Source organism: Chionomys nivalis, chromosome 1 (assembly GCF_950005125.1).
Source record: "Chionomys nivalis chromosome 1, mChiNiv1.1, whole genome shotgun sequence".
Lineage (NCBI taxonomy): Eukaryota > Metazoa > Chordata > Mammalia > Rodentia > Cricetidae > Chionomys > Chionomys nivalis.
This window is the reverse complement of record NC_080086.1, coordinates 123,230,597-123,238,797: the sequence shown is the minus strand read 5'-3', so window position 1 is coordinate 123,238,797 and position 8,201 is coordinate 123,230,597. Positions and strand designations below refer to the sequence as shown.

The 8,201-nt window shown below is 42.9% G+C and overlaps 1 pseudogene; it reads left to right on the top strand.

The window, feature by feature from the left end:
* The first annotated feature begins 739 nt into the window (after positions 1-739).
* On the top strand, positions 740-1,487 carry LOC130887498 (phosphomannomutase 1-like; annotated as a pseudogene).
* The last annotated feature ends 6,714 nt before the right edge of the window (positions 1,488-8,201 follow it).

Sequence of the window (8,201 nt, the reverse complement as noted above, 5' to 3'; positions counted from 1 at the left end):
AGCTCACTCACCTGTGAAAACTGGGACTAAGCACAGACAGATTGTAAGGAGGAGTACGGGCTTTTGAATGCAAAAGTTTGTCATCATTTTACAGACCTGAACTGAGTTTGAGCTCCAGTCAGTTCAGCCTTGTTGAATGCCATGTTGGACTTGGCATTTCCCTCCAGCTTGCAAATAGTGTGTGTGTATGAGATAGAGAGAGAGAAAAAAAAGAAAGAGACAGAGAGAGAAGAAAGAAAACTCATGCTCTCAGCCAGGCTTCTAGCTAGGAGACATGCATGTCCTGACTTGATTTAGGAAGCCTGAATGGCTTAAAATGTGAGCAAATGGCGGCTTGATGAGGGCTAAATAGTTTCACCCAATTGCAGTAACCACTGCTAAAGTCAACTTTTACATCTCGGGTCTGTGTGAGTGCACAGGAAAGGATCTGCTCTGCACTGACAACAGGACCCCAGCTCTGCACTATCTTCACTTACAAAATGGGACAGTGGTGGGGATGCTTATTAAGAAAAGACAGATGAATACATGTCCAAATACATGTGTGCATGGTGCATAGGATGTGTTATACAGCAATACCCCAAAGTATTCAAACACAGTTCTTTCTGGGGTGGGCGACAAGCACAGGAAAGGGTGTGTGGAGAGTGAATCCTTTACAGGTATAATGCATTTATATGTCACATGTGAAATACAAATAAAATAACATGGACGACAACAGCGCTTGGCACACCTAGCTGCTGCCATGGTTATCGCCATTGAGGGCACCCGCAGGAAAACATGCATCCTCTGCCTGCTTGGTGTGAATGGGACCCTCCCTCACACAAACTCGCCAGAAGTTGGGAGCAGATTGGCATGGTGGGTGGCTCTGACTACTGGAAGATTGCTGAGCAGCTAGGTGGCAAGGATGATGAAGTTTGATTGTGTGTTTGCTGAAAATGGGCAGTGCAGAATAAGTATGGACAGTTACCCTCCAAGCAGACATCCCAGAACCACCCTTGGAGAGGAGGAGCTCTTTCAGAATTTGATCATCTTCAGCTTCATACACAGCCCTGCTCAGACTGCCCAAAAAGCATAGAACCTTATTGGGTTCCAGAATGGCATGCTGAACATTTTGCCCATCAGTCATAGCGGCACCCTAAAGGAAAAGGATCGAGTTCTCTGAACTGGACAAGAAAGAGAAGATCCAGGAGAAGTTTGCAGAAGCCCTGAAAACAGAATTTGCTGTCAAGGGGCTGAGGTTCTCCCAAGGAGGCATAAGAGACTTCCGTGTCTTATCCTCTAGAACTGGAATAAGTGCCACTGCCTCAGCAGCCTGGGTGAGGACAGCTTCGAAATCACACACTTCTTTGGGATTGAGATCAGTCTTTGTAGGAATGACTTTGAGATCTACACAAACTCCCAGACTGTCAGCCATAGCTGTTGTCTCCCAGCAGGACACTGTACAACAATACAAAGGGTTTTTCTTCCCAGAGACAGCCCACAAGGCTTGACGGTGCCCACAGCTGAAGACTGAGACTTTAAAGAGCTCTGGCCGGGCCTTAAAAGAGAACCATGTGGTCCCAGGGCTCCCCTTCCTCTGACCCAACATGCAGTGTCGTGTGGGGCACCACAAGACCCATGCACACAGGACCAGGGTCTTTGGGACAGAACAGGCTTCACTCAGAGAGAGTCGTCTGAGTTTCGCTATGGAGCCTGCTAGTCACAGACCGACAGAATGGCAGGGAGGGGGCATTGCTCAGAGGACTTTTTCACAGATATTAAAGTTCCCAATACAAACAATAATAGTAATAGCAGTAGTAAATAATATGACACGAACCAGACAATGCCGTAAGTCCCTTCCACCCGTGCCATCTACACAGGGCTCCTTACCCAGCAGCCAGCTCCACTGCCTCCTGCAGATGCACTTAAGGCATGGTTTTACTAACACTTTGGAACAATTTTGCCATCTAGTGACCACTTTAGAAATTACATCCCATCCATCTACCTCTCAGGAGCATCACCGCCCTAGATTTCTAAACACTGGTATTGTTCTTCAAGATCACACACACAATTAAAAATCTAGAAGCAAAGAACATACCCAAAGTTCTGGAAAAATAGGTGCAATAGTGTGCTTCAGGGAGCCAGTATTTTATGAACTACTAAAGGTAAATTTGGGTTAAAGAAATAGACTTGCGGAGGTTTCTGGGGTATGCTATTGAGTGGGAAAAAATAGCCAGATTACAGAGAAAAAAAATCTTAATACACATACATACACACACATATACACAGATATACATACATGTACATACATACAAACAAACAACAATGGGAAGAATATGTCTAGATGAACGTCAATTAAAGAAAGAAAATCACAAAGTTAAATAACATACTCACTTCCCAAAAGATTATCTGACCAAATAACTTTAAGATAATGCCAAACAAATTACCAAATATACTAAAGATGGTCCTGACTAAAATGACCGTACTGTTCCCTCTGAATCCTCTGCAGTGTGTGTTGATCCTCCCCTGTGAATGGGGGAGTGGAGGGATATTGAACACCTTACATGAGTTTATATTCACACAAACACGTGCACATGAGCACATAGACACACAGACATGGTGGGAGTGGGGTCCACCCATCTATTCCAAAGTCATTCTGAGATCAAAGATTGTGTGTTTCAACACTGTGCTGCAGGGATGGTGGGAACGGTATACTATGGTACCACAGTGACTGGCAGACATTAGGTACTCAGTAAAAGGTACTTCTGCTACTGCTTCTCTCTCCATTGCTGTTAAAAGTAGAACATATTTAGGCTCCATAGAATCTTGAGACGGACTGGGCGTTGGTGGCACACAACTTTAATCCCAGGACTCTGGAGACAGAGGCAGGTGAATCTCTGAGTTTGAGGCCAGCCTGGCCTACAAGAGCTAGTTCCAGGACAGGCTCCAAAACTACAAAGAAACCCTGTCTCAAAAAAAAAATCTTGAGATGGAGTCATCTCTAGAATATCAGACAGGGTCAGATGACCAGCTGCCACTCAAGTTAGATAAGAGACTGAGCAACTGAGCCAAATATATTCTACTCTGTCCTAAGTCCATGGTCCTGGGAGTTTGCCTTTCTGATTAACACATCACAAGTTCAGGAATGCCTTGAGTTCCTCCAGTCCCACTTGATAGAAACAATCACACATCTATCGGAAGACCTAAGGCCAGGGTGGAGGGAAGGAGGGGGCTCTAGAGCTACAGCTCCTGCCTCCCTCTCACTGTACAGAGTCTAGCATTGAATTAAATGTCTATTGGTGACCGTGCCTTCTTCATGTTGTTCTCTGTTTAATGATGACATGGTGTGTTCCTTGACCACTGAGAAGAGTGAGCTTGGATATCACATTGTGGTACTCCTCTTGATCCGTACAAGGGAGAAGGGATGCCTACTCAGACTTCCTTAAAATCTAAATCCTTCACCAATAACTAACATTGACTTCATTGACACAGAAGGATTCATCCCTGCTCCCAAGCGCATGCTCACACCAGTCCAGTGAAACCCTTAAACCCATCATTAAAATGCAGTTTGTTACAAGTAGGATAATGATGTTAGCAAGCAACTCTGCCTAAGGACCCCTAAGAGTCACCAGACCTCAAGTAAGAATCTTGGAAAAGATTTCACTAAGCAGCAGAGAAATTTAAACCAAAATCTCAGGGAAGTATCTCATCCCACTTAGAATAGCTAGTGGCAAAAAGACAAGAGACTGCTTGCTGGTGAGGGTGTGGAAATAAGGAAACTCTAATACACTGTTGGAAGAGTGAGTTCATGCAGGACATGTTATAAAATACAAACATTTAAAATGCATTATTTGTCAATGTAAAGAACCTTGAGAAGGTTTTTGATGTAAGTCTTCCTGGTCCCCGGCACCTTTGTAAGCAGGTCATTGTTAGCTCCACACTTTTCTCTTCCCCAAAAATTATGTCTTTGAGCTCCCACACCCACACCACCTTTCTATCCTGTTTCTGGAAAATACTACTCATATATAGAAACCTTCTATTTCTCTGATAGCCCCAGAGCCTCTCTGGGCAGCAGACAGAACACAAATATCTACAGTCACTATGGCTTCATACTCAAAGCAGTAATTTTGGAATGAGCTGGGACAAACTTTCAAATCTTATTTCTGGTCTGGTATAAGTCAATGTGTGTCTCTTCCTCTGAGGCACAGGACAAGGATGGGTATGTCACAGCAGCAGTGTAAGAAAAAGGTCTAGTACAGAGCCTAGTGGATGGTGAGTGCCCTGGGTGTGACTTCAACTCCTTCAGGGAAGAGTTTGAGAGAAACCATGTGCCGGTTACCTTCCCTTTGCCCTTTCAACTCCAGTCCTCACCCATCTTCATATGGCTTGTCTAGGTGTACAGCACTGATATATCTCCATAACTGGCTAAATCTTAAGGTTGAGAAGTTCCCGTTGGATTTCAAAAGGGAAAAGGAAGAGAAAACCAAGTTCTGGCTTCAAAATTGAGTCAGCGAGATGGATGAATGATTCTAGCAAACGTCACAGCTGTGGTCAGTCACAAATCACTTTCTGCATAAATCTGCTCTCTCTGGACATCTGTAACCACCTTCTCCCCTTGAAGTAATAATGGTCCCAAGGCTCTTGAGCCTGGAGCCATGAACCCCCTTAGTTCCCCCTTAGTCTGCACCACTATAAGCAGTCCTATTTTAAAAAAAAAAAAAAACAAAAACAAAAACAAAAAAAAACACTTTGGGGTGGTATCTGTTTCCCACTAGAATTTAACTGACTTAACAATAGTTGACAAGATAAAGAAAGCACCTGCACAAGTCCATGGGGTCTGTGCCAAATAAGCCAGATACAGACACACATGTGCACATGGACACCAGCATTTGCTCAACACAAAATCGTCCTTACATGAGCATATACTTACATACATGTCTCTACACAGCCATGCATGCACACATACATACATACATATGCATGCACACTTATGAATGTATTTGTGTGTGTGTATGTGTATGTATAGGTGCATGACTGCTGGCCTACGCATGCAGTTGATAAAGCTGAATTGATGGAGCTTCAGATTCAGGGAGAGACCTTGTCTCAAAAATAAGGTGGAAATGACTAAGAATAATGCATCAACCTCTGGTACTCACAAGCATGTACACATATGTGCACACACAGATAATAAGAATAATAGGAAAGTTTCATGATATCTGGAAATGATTTGACCCAAATTCATGGGCAACAAAAGCAAAAGTAGAGAAGTTTAATTGCATAAAACTAAAAGGATTCTAAACAGCAAAGGAAATAGTCAACAGGGTGAAAAACCAACCTCCAGAATAGAAGAAATGGCCATAAACCATCCAGGAAGAGGCTAGAGTTCAAATTACATAAGAAACCCCTACAACTCAGTGGAGAATGAAATGAAATGAAGAAATGAGTCATTTAAAATTGGGCAAAGGTGTTGAACAGGCATTTCTCCAAAGAAGGCAATCCAAAGGCAGCAGATGAAATGCAAACCAAAGCTACAGTGAGAGACCACTTCGCACCTATTAGGATGGCTTTTATTTTTTGTAAGGATAACAAATGTTGGCAAGAATGGGATATTGGATTCTTTGTGCACTGTTGGCGGGATTATACAATGGGGTGGCCACTGTGGAAACAGGAATACAGTATGGATGTACTTTCAAACACACACGCACACATTTGCCTTGAGGGGCAACATGGCAGGAATTGGTATGGGGAGAAAGAGGAATGGAAATGATGTGAACATGGTACTCATGTGTAAGATGTGTGTGTGTGCACGCAAGTGTCTGTGTTGTGTGTGTGCGTGAGTGTGTGTGTGTGACATAATCCAAATCCCACTTTTGAGTATATTTAGCCCAAATTCTAAGTCAAGCTCTCAAGAAGATATCTGCACTCCCATATGTATTGTACCATCATTCACAATTTTAAGCAAATTTTACAGGTTTTCCCAATGCTTACATCTCACAAAAGCAGTCTCTATTAGTGTGAATTTTGAAGGCTGGACACATTTGAAAGCATGCAGAAGCATTTTTTGTTAATGTAAACCATACACAAACTTATTTCTACGAACTGTTTTTATTAAGCCAGTTGCTGTTTGGCTAATGTTACTGGAACAGAGACATACAATAGAATACGTGAACCTGAATCCAAACATACCTTAAAGACCTGAAAGCAATCACAAAACCAACACTTGTAGAAGAAAGCTTAGGGAAATGCCTTATGACTCCAAATTAATGATGTTTTCTTGAGAAAGACTCAAGACTCCTGCTTCTTGGGGCTAAACAGGTGGCTCAGTGGTTAGGAGCACTTGCTGCTCATGGAGAGGATCTGGGTTCAGTTCCCAGCACCCACATGGAGGTTAACAACTGTCATTAACTCCAATTCCATGGGCTCTTCTGATGTCTGTGAGCACCAGGATGCACACAGTACACATACATACATTCATACAGGCAAGACACTCACGCACATAAAAATAATTTAAAATATATCTTTTTGCTTTAAAAAGACTCATGTGCCATAAAGAAAAGACACAGATTATATTTAAATTTTTTAATTTTCTGTTCACCAACTAACACCACTAAGAAAAAAAAGATAATATATTGCCTGGATATATCTACTTATAGCATATATGTGTAATAAAAACAACAAAGTTCTATGTCCAGCATACGCAAATAACTTAAACAAATCATCAATAAAAAGATAAAAAGACTTTTAAATACACAAAAAGCATGTAGACACTTCTAAGTAGATACACCACAATGCCCAATGGGACCAGTCAGCATCATTAAACATAAAGGAAATAAAAACTAAAACCACAACTAAATATTACTTTATTCTCCTTGGATAACAAAAATTAAAATGACTGATACCATCAATGTTGGTAAAAATGTGCTTCACCACGGCTCAGACACTGTTGGTCAGTGTGTAAGTGGCACGGCTGTACTGGGTGATTGTAAGTTGACAGTTGTGCAGGTCAACAGAAACTATGCTTCAGCCACAAAGAATATTTTTTTGCCAGCAGTCTGTAAAGAAGTGTGCAGTCCCATGTCATCTCACCAACAAACACCTTACCTCGATTTTCCTTTGCCGGCCACTCCATAGCAAAATAGCAGCTATGAGTAGCAAACTGTCTTACAGCTTTCTTTTCAGTGACTACAGCTTTGGGGCTGTGTAAAAATCTCATTTTTAGATCTGGAATAACCTAGGGCACCATTTACACTACCCATCCCCAATATTTTACAAATGAACAAAGACCAAAGAGAATTAGTGGTTCACCCACAGTTTTCTATCTGGCTAAGACCAGAGTCCAGATCCTCCAACTCTCAAACCAGGGTTTCTCCCTACCCTTCACCTCACAGCCTCTCCAGTCAGAATTGGAAGGGGGGACCCCAGGGGAACAAGAGAATGCAACCCCCCCTGACATTTGCATCTTACCCTTCATCTCTAAATGTGAATTTATTTTTTTAGATCTCTATCATGGCAATTGCTTGATGTGTTTCAGAGGAGAGAAATTTTAAAGCCGAAAAAGGAAATAAATGCCAGCGAGCTTCCTGCTGGCTCCCCTGAGAGATGCCTGATCCAGGAGGCAGGTGCGAGGGGGCTCTCTAAGACAGTGCCAAGTTGTCCCAGGCAGACATTCATGAGAAGAAAGCAGGCTTCCTTAGCTTCCTGATTAAGTCTAGCCAAACCCTAGCCATTGCTCCTGGTGTTACTCAGCCTCGGCCTGGAAGCTGGCATCTCAGAAGCTGATCTACTTGTTGTGAAGTCCTGTGCTGTCCACTGCTCTGTCTCTACCTTCTTTCTAGTTTCTTACCTCTATGCAGCCACTGCTGAGACTGGCGGGGGGGGGGGGGAGTTTAGATAAGAGTCCAAGAGTCCTCTTCCTTGTGAATTAGACATCAGTGCTGTCAGATGACGCATAAAAAGGGAGACATGAAGATGTCAATCCTAAGACTCAGAAATGTGACCCTCAACTCAAGACAGAAGGCCAGACCTAATAGAAAAGTGATTGAGGGTTGCTCATCTGCAGTAAGATGAATGGGGAAACCTGAGCAAGCGCAGGTCCAGCCATGGGTGAGGGGAAATAGCAGGGATGTAACTAAGACCATCCAGCAGAAAGGTGCTCTGAGTAGAACAGCAGCTCAGACCACAGAATCTCTACCACAGCTCTGCTAGTCTTTTCAGAGCACGTGGAA